We start from the raw sequence: 13586 nt of genomic DNA, 5'->3' as shown, positions 1-13586 counted from the left end.
ACAAGGCTCATTTGAATTTCTCGATGCAGCAGAAAAATTCTTTGCGACAGTTAAGATCTGACATCTGTACTCTACACACAACTTATTTAAATTTTTCTAGGTAAAGTGTAGGCAAATCAAATGTTATTTGTCACACCTTACCATGAAATGCTTACTTACAAGCCCAACAATGCAGTTCATGAAATAGAGTTAAGAAAACATTTACTAAATAAACTAAAGTAAAAACTAAAATAAAAAGTAACACAATAAAATTACATAACAATAACGAGGCTATATACAGGGGGTACTGCTACAGAGTCAATGTGCGGAGGTACAGGTTAGTCGAGGTAATTTGCTATACTTTATTTACTTTGCCACCATGGCATTTTTTGCCTTTACCTCCCTTATCTCACATCATTTGCTCACATTGTATATAGTCTTATTTTTTTCTACTGCATCATTGATTGTATGTTGTTTTACTCCATGTGTAACTCTGTGTTGTTGTATGTTGTCGAACTGCTTTGCTTTATCTTGGCCAGGTCGCAATTGTAAATGAGAACTTGTTCTCAACTTGCCTACCTGGTTAAATAAAGGTGAAATAAAAAAAATAAAAAATGTAGGTAGGGGTAAAGTGACTATGCATAGAGAATAAACAGCATACTGTCTTTATAAGCACATCAATATATTTACAGCAGAACGTTTTTTCTTTAACACAAACACACCCATTTTGGGGGTTGATAAATGTACACTCAAGCTGGACGATTTTTGTGCAATGTCCACATTGCCTACACCTGTAGGGATATTAGTAGTTCTAGGATTTGTCCCCCGGGAAAGATATAACAGGGGACGAGACAAAACTAGCCAGTTATAGAATTAGAATATTGTGTTCTAGGACAGCTGAGCTGACTATCAGCCCCAAGACCCCAGCGAAAATAGACTTTTAATTTATCTGACTTTCATTTATCTGCATGTCCAGCCCTTATAATTAGCCTCACAATTAAGTGTTTTACCATTTTCTTTTCAGGACAACCAGGGCTACAAGTAGAACACAAAACAATTCGACATAAATAGTTGCATTCATAAATTCTGCCAAAGCAAAACCTGTTAAATGAATTTATATGAATGCTGTAAGTACAGAAAATATTTGCTCACTGGGAAATTAACATCCAACTAGTCAGTGACAACTGTTTGGAGTTTGTGACAGCAACTATGTGAGTTTATTACAATATTATAGACACTATGTCATGGTATTTTCTATGATCTTTTACGAAGAAGAACCCCTTACCTTCTAATGGCTCTTGTGTAGCTTGTGAGCATCATAGAGCAAAACATATTACGTGTGTGTTCGTGATAGTTTGTAGCTCAAACCATTCGGACTCTATAGACATTTTTGTAAAAAGTCCCGATCCAGGGCCCCTTCGAGATCCGCCCTTGTCTCACAAACACCGCTCTAGCTCAGCCCCCGTTAATCACACAAGTCTGTAGCTCAAATATACAATGTTTTAAAATGGGTTAGAAGTCCAAAATGTGGGACTCACTGGGTTAATAAACATTTTGCCTCCGCTGGCCACCTATTTGAAAGAACTGTTTCTGAAAATTCCTCTAATTCCACTAGGAGTCCTTTGTTCACCTCGAAACAGATTGTAGAGAATGATGCACTCACAGACACACATTCTTTATTTTCATTCCAACCATTTATGTCTATTATGTACTAAGTGCCTTGCTAAAGATCGATGTAAAAAAAATCCATAAGGGCTGATTCACTTGACCCCTTCTTACTACAGTTCTCTGCCATGAATCTTTAACCTGTATTTTTTACTTGACAATTGTTTCTGGTGTTATCCCTAAGATCTGGAAAGTGGCACATGTCCAGCCCCTACACAGATCCGTCTGACTTAGTGGTTCCTCAATTAAAATGTTTGATCTTATGCCACAACCATTTGTGACATGGCGGTTGGAATAGAAAATCTCCAATTTGGACTCCAGACCAAAAGACACATTTCCACCGGTCTAATGTCAATTGCTCGTATTTCTTGGCCAAAGCAAGTCTCTTCTTATTGGTGTCCTTTAGTAGTGGTTTCTTTGCAGCAATTCGACCATGAAGGCCTGATTCACGCAGTCTCCTCTGAACAGTTGATGTTGAGATGTGTCTGTTACTTGAACTCTGTGAAGCCTTTATTTGGGGTGCAATTTCTGAGGCTCGTAACTCTAATGAACTTATCCTCTGCAGCAGAGGTAACTCTGGGTCTTCCATTCCTGTGGTGGTCCTTATGAGAGCCAGTTTCATCATAGTGCTTGATGGTTTTTGCTACTGCGCTTGAAGAAACGTTCAAAGATATTGACATTTTCCGCATTGACTGAACTTCATGTCTTAAAATAATGATGGACTGTCATTTCTCTTTGCTTATTTGAGCTGTTCTTGCCATAAATGGACTTGGTCTTTTAACAAATAGGGCAATCTTCTGTATACCGGTCAAATGTTTGCTCATTCTCTCAACCAGCTGATTGTCTCAAACGCATAAATTAACTTTTAAGAAGGCACACCTGTTAATTAAAATGCATTTCAGGTGACTACCACATGAAGCTGGTTGAAAGAATGCCAAGAGTGTGCAAAGCTGTCATCAAGGCAAAGGGTGGCTATTTGAAGAATCTCAAATATATTTTGATTTGTTTAACATCTTCTTGGTTACTACATGATTCCATATGTGTTATTTCATAGTTTTGTTGTCTTCACTATTATTCAGCAATGTAGAAAATAGTAAAAATAAAGAAAAACCCTTGAATGAGTAGGTGTTCTAAAACTTTTGACTGGTAGTGTGTGTTGACTGAATATACGCAAGTGATGTCTTCTAAATTAACAAGTTGATGGCGAAGCCATAAAGCCTCCACTTCTAAGCACAGATATAAAATAAAAAGGTTTCACATATATTCAATACCTGCACTATTTTATGTATTACATTTACTTGTGGAATGCTACAGAACAGATAACAATAATAGAAAGAATAATCTGGTGGCTTTGGTAGAGTCAGGCCGAGAATGGAGTGCAACTGCACTGTAAGTACGCAACAACCCTGTGAGCCAGGTGTAAATGGTTTAGCAGCCTTTCCAATAAGTTGGAATATAGAAGAAGCCATCTGCCCTTGATGGGCTATCAGCAGGACAATACTCTTGCCGAGTTTAGGGACTTTAAATGTATTAATGATTGTTTGCGAGGCATATCACTTCACCCATCTCTTTGCATAGCCCACCACATGCACTGTTTTCTAACCACATCTGGATGGATCCATAACGAATTACTCTGGCAATAAATATCACTGATTGACAGAAATATTGGAATAAAGTAAGCTAATGCAATTAAAAGCAACACATTGTTGCTTACTGAAACACCCAAAGTCATCCAGTTGTTATAATAGGATTTAAAGCAATAGCATTCCCGCGTGTGGACAACTATTTCAGCACCGTTTCGTGCTGCTTTGAGACAATCATGGGGACTGGTCTTGATAAATAAATCAGATTTTTATTTTCACTGAATCTCTATTTGGGTATTGGTTAGCCTACAATTAGGGTGTGGAAATGTTAGTGTTATTTTGCTCTTCACTCGCAGTCGCTTAGTAGCCTAGACCAACTCCCAACCGGTCACGTTGTACAAAGCCATATTTTCAAAATGGAAACCCTGAGGCCTACATAGGCTACTGTAAAATGCATTTGAGTTTTTCTTGGATTAAGCTACATTTCTAACAATATAAACCGCACAATAAATAGAATAATAATTGTAATCAATCCCATATAGTCTGTATTAACAAAAAACATTTTAAAGTCTCTAGTACAGCCAATATTAAAACTTGTTGGGGCTAGGGGGTAGTATTTACACGGCCGGATAAAAAACGTACCCGATTTAATCTGGTTACTAATCCTACCCAGTAACTAGAATATGCATATACTTATTATATATGGATAGACAACACCCTAAAGTTTCTAAAACTGTTTGAATGGTGTCTGTGAGTATAACAGAACTCCTATGGCAGGCAAAAACCTGAGAAGGTTTCATGCAGGAAGTGGCCTGTCTGACAAGGTGTTGTTGTTCTTGCTTCTGTTTATTGAAGAGTCAGGATCTTAGCTGTAACGTGACAATTCCTACGGCTCCAATAGGCTCTCAGAGCCCGGGAAAAACCTGAACGATGACGAGGCAGCCTCAGGCTGAAACACATTATCGCCTTTTCCAAGTGGCCCATCAGAGGACAATGGAATTAGGCGCGTGCCTGATTCGACCCCGTGCAGTATTTTCCTTCGGCTGTTTAGCTAATTGCAGATTCCCGGTCGGAATATTATCGCTTTTTTACGAGAATAATGGCATAAAAATTGATTTTAAACAGCGGTTGACATGCTTTGAAGTACGGTAATGGAATATTTAGAATTTTTTTGTCACGCTATGCGCCATGCGCACAACCGTGATTTACCATTCTGATAGTGTCTAGAACGCACGAACAAAACGTCGCTGATGGAACATAACTATGGATTATTTGGGACCAAACCTACATTTGTTATTGAAGTAGAAGTCCTGGGAGTGCATTCTGACGAAGAACAGGAAAGGTAAGACCATTTTTCTTATAGGAAATGTGATTTTGGTGAAGGCTAAACTGGGTGGGTGTCTAAATAGCTAGCCCGTGATGCCAGGCTATCTACTCAGAATATTGCAAAATGTGCTTCATCCGAAAAGCTATTTTAAAATCGGACATATCGAGTGCATAGAGGAGTAATGTATCTATAATTCTTAAAATAATTGTTATGCTTTTTGTGAACGTTTATCGTGAGTAATTTAGTAAATTGTTAGTAAATTCCCCGGAAGTTTGCGGGGGGTATGCTTTTTCTGAACGTCACATGCTAATGTAAAAAGCTGGTTTTTGATATAAATATGAACTTGATTGAACAGACATGCATGTATTGTATAACATAATGTCCTAGGTGTGTCATCTGATGAAGATCATCACAGGTTAGTGCTGCATTTAGCTGCCTTCTGGGTTTTTGTGACATTATATGCTAGCTTGAAAAATGGGTGTCTGATTATTTCTGGCTGGGTACTCTGCTGACATAATCTAATGTTTTGCTTTCGTTGTAAAGCCTTTTTGAAATCGGACAGTGTGGTTAGATTAACGAGAGTCTTGTCTTTAAATAGCTGTAAAATAGTCATATGTTTGAGAAATTGAAGTAATAGCATTTTAAAGTTTTTGAAAATCGCACCACAGGATTACACTGGCTGTTACGTAGGTGGGACGAATTCGTCCCGCCGGTCCCATAGAGGTTAAAAACAGTCAAATGCATTCATCAATTCAATCGCTTTAGCTGACATGTTGCCGTTTATTAATTGTTTAATTATTCAAGGCTCCCTTATTTTGTTTTATAACTAAAATGCTTTACTGTATTTAAAGACATTGATGACTTGTATGCTGTGTTATGACATGCACAAATTAATGAATGATTGATTAATATACTGTACATTGAAGTAGGCCTTAATGCCAATCAGTAAGTTATGCTAAAACAGCTACTCTAAACAGGACTCTTAGGCCTACAGCTCCATGTCATTGCAATAACTTAGCTTCTCAAAAATACCATCTGGTGGTCAAACTAGCATTAATGGCAACAATGGCTGACAGTAAAATACTGTGACGTCATGTAATCCAACATGCCATACCATTCCACAGCACCCCACAAGCTGTACTGTGGTATGACTCAACTTTTAAAGGAAGAACCACTGTCTACCGTCCAATTTCCAAGCGATCTTGCCTTGCCAAAATATTCGAATCCCTAAAACCTTAAACTTCTCATTCTATTCTTAATGTGCATCAGTCTGGTTTTAGACCTGGACATACTGTAGCAACGTTTAATTTGCAACGTTTGTCTTAGATGATGTGTTAAATTGCTTAGATCATAAAAGTCATTGTGCTGCCTTATTTATAGACCTTTCCAAGGCCTTCGAAGATTCCCTACTTATTCAAAGGTTGTCTGAAATGGGCCGGGGTCAGGCATCTTGCAAGAGGTTTAGGTACTATCTGATAGACAGGACACTGCGTTCTGATGGTGTCAAGTCTGGTTTCCTCGATATTATGAAAGTGTTACAGCAGGGGTCGATATTGGGACCTGTTCTCTTTACTATTTATATAAATAATATTGGTCTATCTGTTAACCTGTAACATTTGTCTGTATGCAGACAAGACTGTTATGTATGCCATTGCCGCTACTGCTGACCAGGCTATGCTGCAATCTGATATTGTTGCCTTGCAAAAAGCCCTTGTTGATTTAAAAAGCTTACTTAATGCGGTCAAAACGAAGTATGTTGTTCTCTAATTGTTGCTAAAATGTTTCAGATGGATTACACATTTATTCATTGGATGGTTTTCTTATCGATCGGGTTCCAGCCTATAAATATCTGGACATTTTGGATTGACAAAGATTCGACGTTTAAAAAACATACCAATGAGCTAGTTAAAAAGCTAAGATTTAAAGTGGGCTTCTTTTTTAGAAATAGGGAAATGGCAGGAAACAGATTGTACAGTCAACTTTTCTGCCAGTTCTGGACTATGGTGAAACCATTTATCAAAATGCAGCTGATGCCACTCTAAAACCAATCTACCATAGCATACTTCGCTTTACCACAGTTTATAGGTTCAATACTCATCACTGAATCTTGTATCAGAAAGTCGGCTGAACCTCACGGAAGTCCCGCAGATCGCTTCATTTCTCTTTCTTTGTTTACAAAGCTCTGCTCCACAAGCTTCCAACATACTTCACTTCCCTGTTAACCTCTCTGGGCCAGTGGGACGCTTGCCACCTACTCAACAGCCAGTGTAATCCCGTGGCGCGATATTCAAATACCTTAGAAATGCTATTACTTCAATTTCTCAAACATATGACTATTTTACACCATTTTAAAGACAAGAATCTCGTTAATCTAACCACACTGTCCGATTTCAAAAAGGCTTTACAAACGAAAGCAAAACATTAGATTATGTCAGCAGAGTACCCAGCCAGAAATAATCAGACACCCATTTTTCAAGCTAGCATATAATGTCACATAAACCCAAGCCACAGCTAAATGCAGCACTAACCTTTGATGATCTTCATCAGATGACAATCCTAGGACATTATGTTATACAATACATGCATGTTTTGTTCAATCAAGTTCATATTTATATCAAAAACCAGCTTTTTACATTAGCATGTGACTAGCATGTGACTAGCATTCCCACCGAACACTTCCGGTGAATTTACTAAATTACTCACGATAAACGTTCACAAAAAAAATAACAATTATTTTAAGAATTATAGATACAGAACTCCTTTATGCACTCGCTATGTCCGATTTTAAAATAGCTTTTTGGTGAAAGCACATTTTGCAATATTCTGAGTAGATAGCCCGGCCATCACAGGCTAGCTATTTTGACACGCACCAAGTTTGGTCCTAACCAAACTCAGATTCACTATAAGAAAAATTGGATTACCTTTGCTGTTCTTCGTCAGAATGCACTGCCAGGACTTCTACTTCAATAACAAATGTTGGTTTGGTTCAAAATAATCCATAGTTATATCCAAATAGCGGCGTTTTGTTTGTGCGTTCAAGACACTATCCGATGGGTAAAGAAGGGTGACGCGCCCGACGCGTTTCGTGACAAAAAAATTCAAAATATTCCATTACCGTACTTCGAAGCATGTCAAACGCTGTTTATAATAAATTTTTATGCTATTTTTCTCGTAAAAAAAGCGATAATATTCCGACCGGGAGTCGTTGTTTTCGTTCAAAGAGAGAGAAAGTAAACATGGTGTCGGCTCATGCACGCGCCTCCAGTCTCATTGTCCTCAGATCGACCAATTACAAAATGCGCTACTGTTTTTCAGCCAGGGCCTGCAAAGCCACCATTCATCGTTCTGGCGCCTTCTGAAAGCCTATGGGAGCGTAAGAAAATGTCACGTCATGCCAGAGATCCCCTGTTTTGGTTAGAGATGATCAAGAAGGCCAAGAAAAAGTCAGAGAGAGAGCTTCCTGTTTGGAATCTTCTCAGGTTTTGGCCTGCCAAATGAGTTCTGTTATACTCACAGACACCATTCAAACTGTTTTAGAAACTTTAGGGTGTTTTCTATCCAAATCAAATAATTATATGCATATTCTAGTTACTGGGCAGGAGTAGTAACCAGATTAAATCGGGTATGTTTTTTATCCAGCCGTGCAAATACTGCCCCCTATCCCCAACAGGTTAAAGTATAAAATGACGAGGTACCAAACCCATTCGCAAGTAGATCTTTTTTTGAGGTCCCACGTCTCCTCTAAATTTGGTAAATCCGCTTTTAGTTTTAACGCCCCCCATTTTTTTGAAATCAGTTTAAAACTCTGACTGAGGTTTGCTGTTCACTGAGGTTTGCAAATGTTTTGATTGATTTTAATAACTTGTTTGTGATGTTCTAATGTATCTGTAACTGTATCTTGTAGTTATTATCTTATTGTTTTATTGCATTGATAACTTTGATTGATGGAATTGTTGTCCTCAGGGCACCATTAAAAATGATACTAGTCTCAATTGGCCTTCCCTGAATAAATAAAAGTTAAATCATAAAAAATTACCTTGATTTCATCATAACCACTACTTATTTGTTGTGAACTTGTAATTTAATGGCAGCCACACCCAAGCAACGCCCATATCAAACCACATCCCCAAAACAACTCTCGTTTGGCTTCAAATAATAAATAAAGGTGAAATAAAATTAAATTTAAAAAATGTTTTAAAAATCATGGTCGCTGCATTTTTCATGAGCAGTCTTGAAAACGAGGCAAAATCCCCTTTTAAAAAAACTGTCCTATTCATTCTTTATCTACGGCAGTTGAGGGCCCTGGCTGAATGGTTGACTTTGGCTTGTGTGTGTTGGAGAGTGGTATAGACTGTGGTTGGGTGCTTGGCTAAATTTAAGAGTGTGTCTAGTTACATCATGGCCAAGAGAGAGATGGAAATATAGGGAGAGTGATAGGAAGACAGAAATGAGGCAAAGAGAGAGACCAACTGAAAGGAGAGAGTGAGAGCGAAATGAGGCAGGCTAGCTAATATTTTAGCTAACGTTGACGGACACACTTTTTGGTTTCAGGTAGAACCCTTTTGGCTGTAAAAAGAGTTCTTCAAAGGATTCTCCTATTGGGACAGCCAAATAACCTTTTAAGGTTCTAGATATCACCTTTCACCTAGCCAGCTACCTCATTACAACTTAGTTAGCTCATACAAGTTTTGTGTGTATTGTCTAGATACTACTGGTTATGTAACGTTTGACAATGCTAGCGAGGCAGGCTAGTTAGCCACAGGCTAGCTAATGCACACAAGTCAGATTTGCAAGTTAGTTTGTAGTTCATACAAGTTTATTCTGTATTGTCTAGGGCAAAACTATATAATGGATGCAGCTATGGTGGTAGGTACAGTGAACTAGGAGCAACAAACTTTAACGGCGTCACTGGCCTGAATCTAATCCAATCTGGAGCTATCTACAGTTGTAAAGCATGTAATTATGCTTTACGTTATGTTTCCACTAGTTACCTCAGCCACAAAGTCAACATTGGCTTATCATAAAAATGTATGAACACAGAAATTAGCGTTTTGTTCTTAATTTATGGTTACAGTTAGGCATAAAATCCAGTTTTAAGAATAGAAATTGTAGAAATAGGCGGGGTTTATGACTGTGGTAACTAGTGACGACCTAGAATTAGCTTGACACAAGTTACTGCCCTGATGACACAGACAACTTCATCAACAACGGTGATGTGTGTTATGTGAAAAATTGAATTAGAAAATACCAGGTTTGATAAATGAGTAGGTTAATTTCCCAGCCAAGCATACAAGTAGTAGAGTCACTCTTGTTGTGAAGTGCATTATCGAACATGCAACATAGAAAAGGCCAGCAAGGGAACCCTCAGCATCACGCAGACATGCCCTCGCTGTGAGCATTCCTATACATGGAAGAGGGAAGACATTTGAATCTGGTCAAAGGTCAAAAACTGTTTCACATTCATAACCTTGCCTAGTGGAACCAGCCGGATCGCTGCATTTACAAGTCTATTTCACTTCACATATCATGATTTCTGAAGGGAAATAGAAAGTTCCACCATGCTAAAGAAAAACCCTTGAATGAGTAGGTGTTCCAAAACTTTTGTCCGGCAGTGTAGCTGATATGGCTGACTTGCTTATACAAATGTGGTTTCTAATGCCAATTGAGATGTACAAACTATGGCACAAGGGGAGGACAAACGGATAAGAGGCAATCCGTATTTTCGATAAAGACATTAATGAGCGAGCTAGGATGGACAGCGACAGAATTCAGAACATGGGCCATTCTTAGTGTTCTCCCTGTACACCAAGTCAGAACCGTAGGATAAATGAAGGGGGCATATAAGCAGACAATGACAGCTCTTATAATGATGACATTTCTCAAAAACAGGTTATAGGCTATATGTGCACCACCGAGTCAGAACAGTAACATTAGGCGAAACTAAGAGGTGAAAATAGACCAAATTATAAGGGTGAGGCACATGGGCTAGTAACAGCTTACTACACAACATACACTTTCTGTTACTTTCTTAGCTACAGTATACATATCTCCCTGGCATATTACGTAATTTATGCAGCAGCATATAAAACATTTTTCGACTCACCTTGTTGTGATGTGCTCACATGAACAGGAAGGTGGCACGGCAGTCCTTCGTGGGCAAATTTTGGCATCAAAGAAAGACAAAGAGGCCGGATTTACAATTCCGAGTTGGAGGACCGTTCAAGACGTATTTTCCCAGTCTGAGCTTGTTTATTCCTGACCTCCCAGTTGCAATGCTTGCAGTTAGCCACTGTCACCGATTCCTTCCAAACCACTCACTGTTAAATTTGCGATTTCCAACTTGTTGTGTAATGTTTATGTCCAATGGCTGATGAGCACCGATACATTTTATCTATCATTTCTTTTCATATGACAAGGATTAAAAAGGATTTGCCAGTAGATTGTCGACTTGATTCATGATGATGACTACTAGCTAAGATTTTGAAAGTAAGATGTTGACATGATCAGTCCAATCAAATCTACTGTACATATAACGGGATTTGACTTTATTTTATCTGTGGGCAATGACCTTGAGCCTTCTTGGAAGGTCACTACTAATGTAACTCTATGGTAGGACCCAAAGGGCTTGAATTTTCGATGTCTACCCTTACTAAGGACTGGTGACGTAGTTTCCCCATGAGTGACAGGAAACTGAGCCATTCACGGCGTAATGCTTCTATTTTCTGCTGGCTTGCCCCACCACCACAGAAAGCACTGAACTAGGCTGAAACACCTGCATTTTGGAGCTGCCTTACTCTAGAAAACAAAAAGAGACCATGTTTGTATGAGGCTTTATTAACTCAATGACATATATATTTTTTGACATTGTTTGCAAACTGATATGTGACTCGTATTAAAGCCAAAATAAGATGCAAAACAGGCAAGCCCCCCCAAAAAATGATAAAATATATTATTATTTTATTAAAATTTTTTGCTAAAAATGTGGGGCTCAAAACAGGTGAGGCTCTACCCCACCTGCCCTGAATGACGGGTCGCCACTGTAAACAGTAACAGCAGCATATGTGATGAGTCATGGAAATAAACAAAAATCAACCTGCAATATAGCATGCTGGAAAATAAGATAATGATGGGCGGGGTTTTTGAAAGTGAGTGATGATTGTGCCTATAAAAAATATTGGGTACTTAAAGGTGCCATTTTACTAGATTATCCGCACATGTACAGTACCCTAATAGGTACCGAACAGTACCATGTGAGATCTGAAGGTAAATTGTGTATTTTGATATTATGTACTACTGCATGACATGTAAGAGCCAGCCAACCATGTCATGTTTGCAATGTTTGTGTAATTAGCCAATATTTTCGCTATTTTACTGTATTAGTGTTGTTACAGTGTTATTGTGTTACAACTGTGTGATAGTAAACTATTGATATGGCCCTCTTTTGTGCTTTGCATATTGTTAGCGGGTTCAATTAGTTTACCCATTACATTAATGTTTTGGTCATTTCATAACATAGGATGCTAAATGAGCTATGCTGGCCTCCAGAACCACTAAAAGGCTACAAATAATCGCAGCGGTTCATTACTTCCATGTCAGACTTACTCAATTGGCATACCACAGGCTCAAATACATCATACAAATATTATTTTTGCTTTCAAAAATATTTTGAATCAAATAATTTTGTTTATGAAAATGTGAATGAATTTCTTTTCACCCTTTGAATCCTTTCAAACTATTGTTTCAAACAGACAGCACAAGAAGGATTACTTGTCTAATACTGTTAAAATGTATCTTGAAGTTATGAGCAATGATAAAACAAAATCTGCAAATTGCAGTACTACTCCTACATTTGTTTTTTGAAATGTTTTATATTTTAACAGAACATTCTTATCCAGTGCATACATTTGAATACTTTTTCATACTGGTAACCCATGGTAATCGAACCCACAACCCCACCATGTTCTACCAACTGAACCACATGGGACCCTTACATGTACTACTTTTTACATTTTACTGTGGTGTGGCCCCTTCTGTTGGACACAAACAATACACCAAAGATGTCACGACTTACGCCGAAGTCGGTCCCTCTCCTTGTTTGTTCGGCGGTCGACGTCACCGGCCTTCTAGCCATCGCCGATCCACTTTTCATTTTCCATTTGTTTTGTCTTTGTTTTACACACCTGGTTTCACTTCCCCAATTACTTGTTCATTATTTAACCCTCTGTTCTCCCATGTTTTTTGTGAGTGATTGTTTGTATGTTATACGGTCCGTTATGTGGGCTTGCTTTATTGTATTGTATTTGCCTATTTTGAGTAAATGACATTTATTTGCTCATATCTGCTGTCCTGCGCCTGACTCCTCTACACAAGCTACACACAGACCTCATTACAAACGATATGTATTGAGCAGCCTGTTTGTCTGATTTGGACACAGATTATATCAAACAAACACACACATATTTATTAAAAATGTTCTTGTATATTTAGCTTTCAGGTCTGGTAAACTGATGTCAGGACCTACAGCGCTGAACTTAGTTTTTTGTAATCCCCTGCTCAAGTACCAAATCTAAGGGTGTAAGACAGTCGTGCGGAAATCCGTGTAGAGACGTTTAAATCTCATGAGCCAATTAAACTTTAACATTGACGGTGATGTCATTTTGGGGTGTAGTAAAGTTGATTGTAGCAAAGTTCACTAATTTGAAGCACAGGACCGAGGCCTATCGAATTATATCTTATTTGATGCAGTCAGATGTATAGTATTCGCTTTAATTTATAAAAACCTTTTTTTTTAAATACATTAAAAAACATAGTTTGGCCCCCGATATAGGACACCAGTCAGCTCATCTTAACTAGAAGCTATCATTGTTAGCACGCCAACTCACCATTGTAAATAGTGTGTATTGTACAGTCATGGCCAAAAGTTTTGAGAATGACACAAATATTAATTTCCACAAAGTTTGCTGCTTCAGTGTCTTTAGATATTTTTGTCAGATGTTACTATGGAATATTGAAGTATAATTACAAGCATTTCA

The sequence above is a fragment of the Salmo trutta genome, chromosome 12 (assembly GCF_901001165.1).
Source record: "Salmo trutta chromosome 12, fSalTru1.1, whole genome shotgun sequence".
Taxonomy (NCBI): Eukaryota; Metazoa; Chordata; class Actinopteri; order Salmoniformes; family Salmonidae; genus Salmo; species Salmo trutta.
This window is presented reverse-complemented; position numbering follows the sequence as displayed.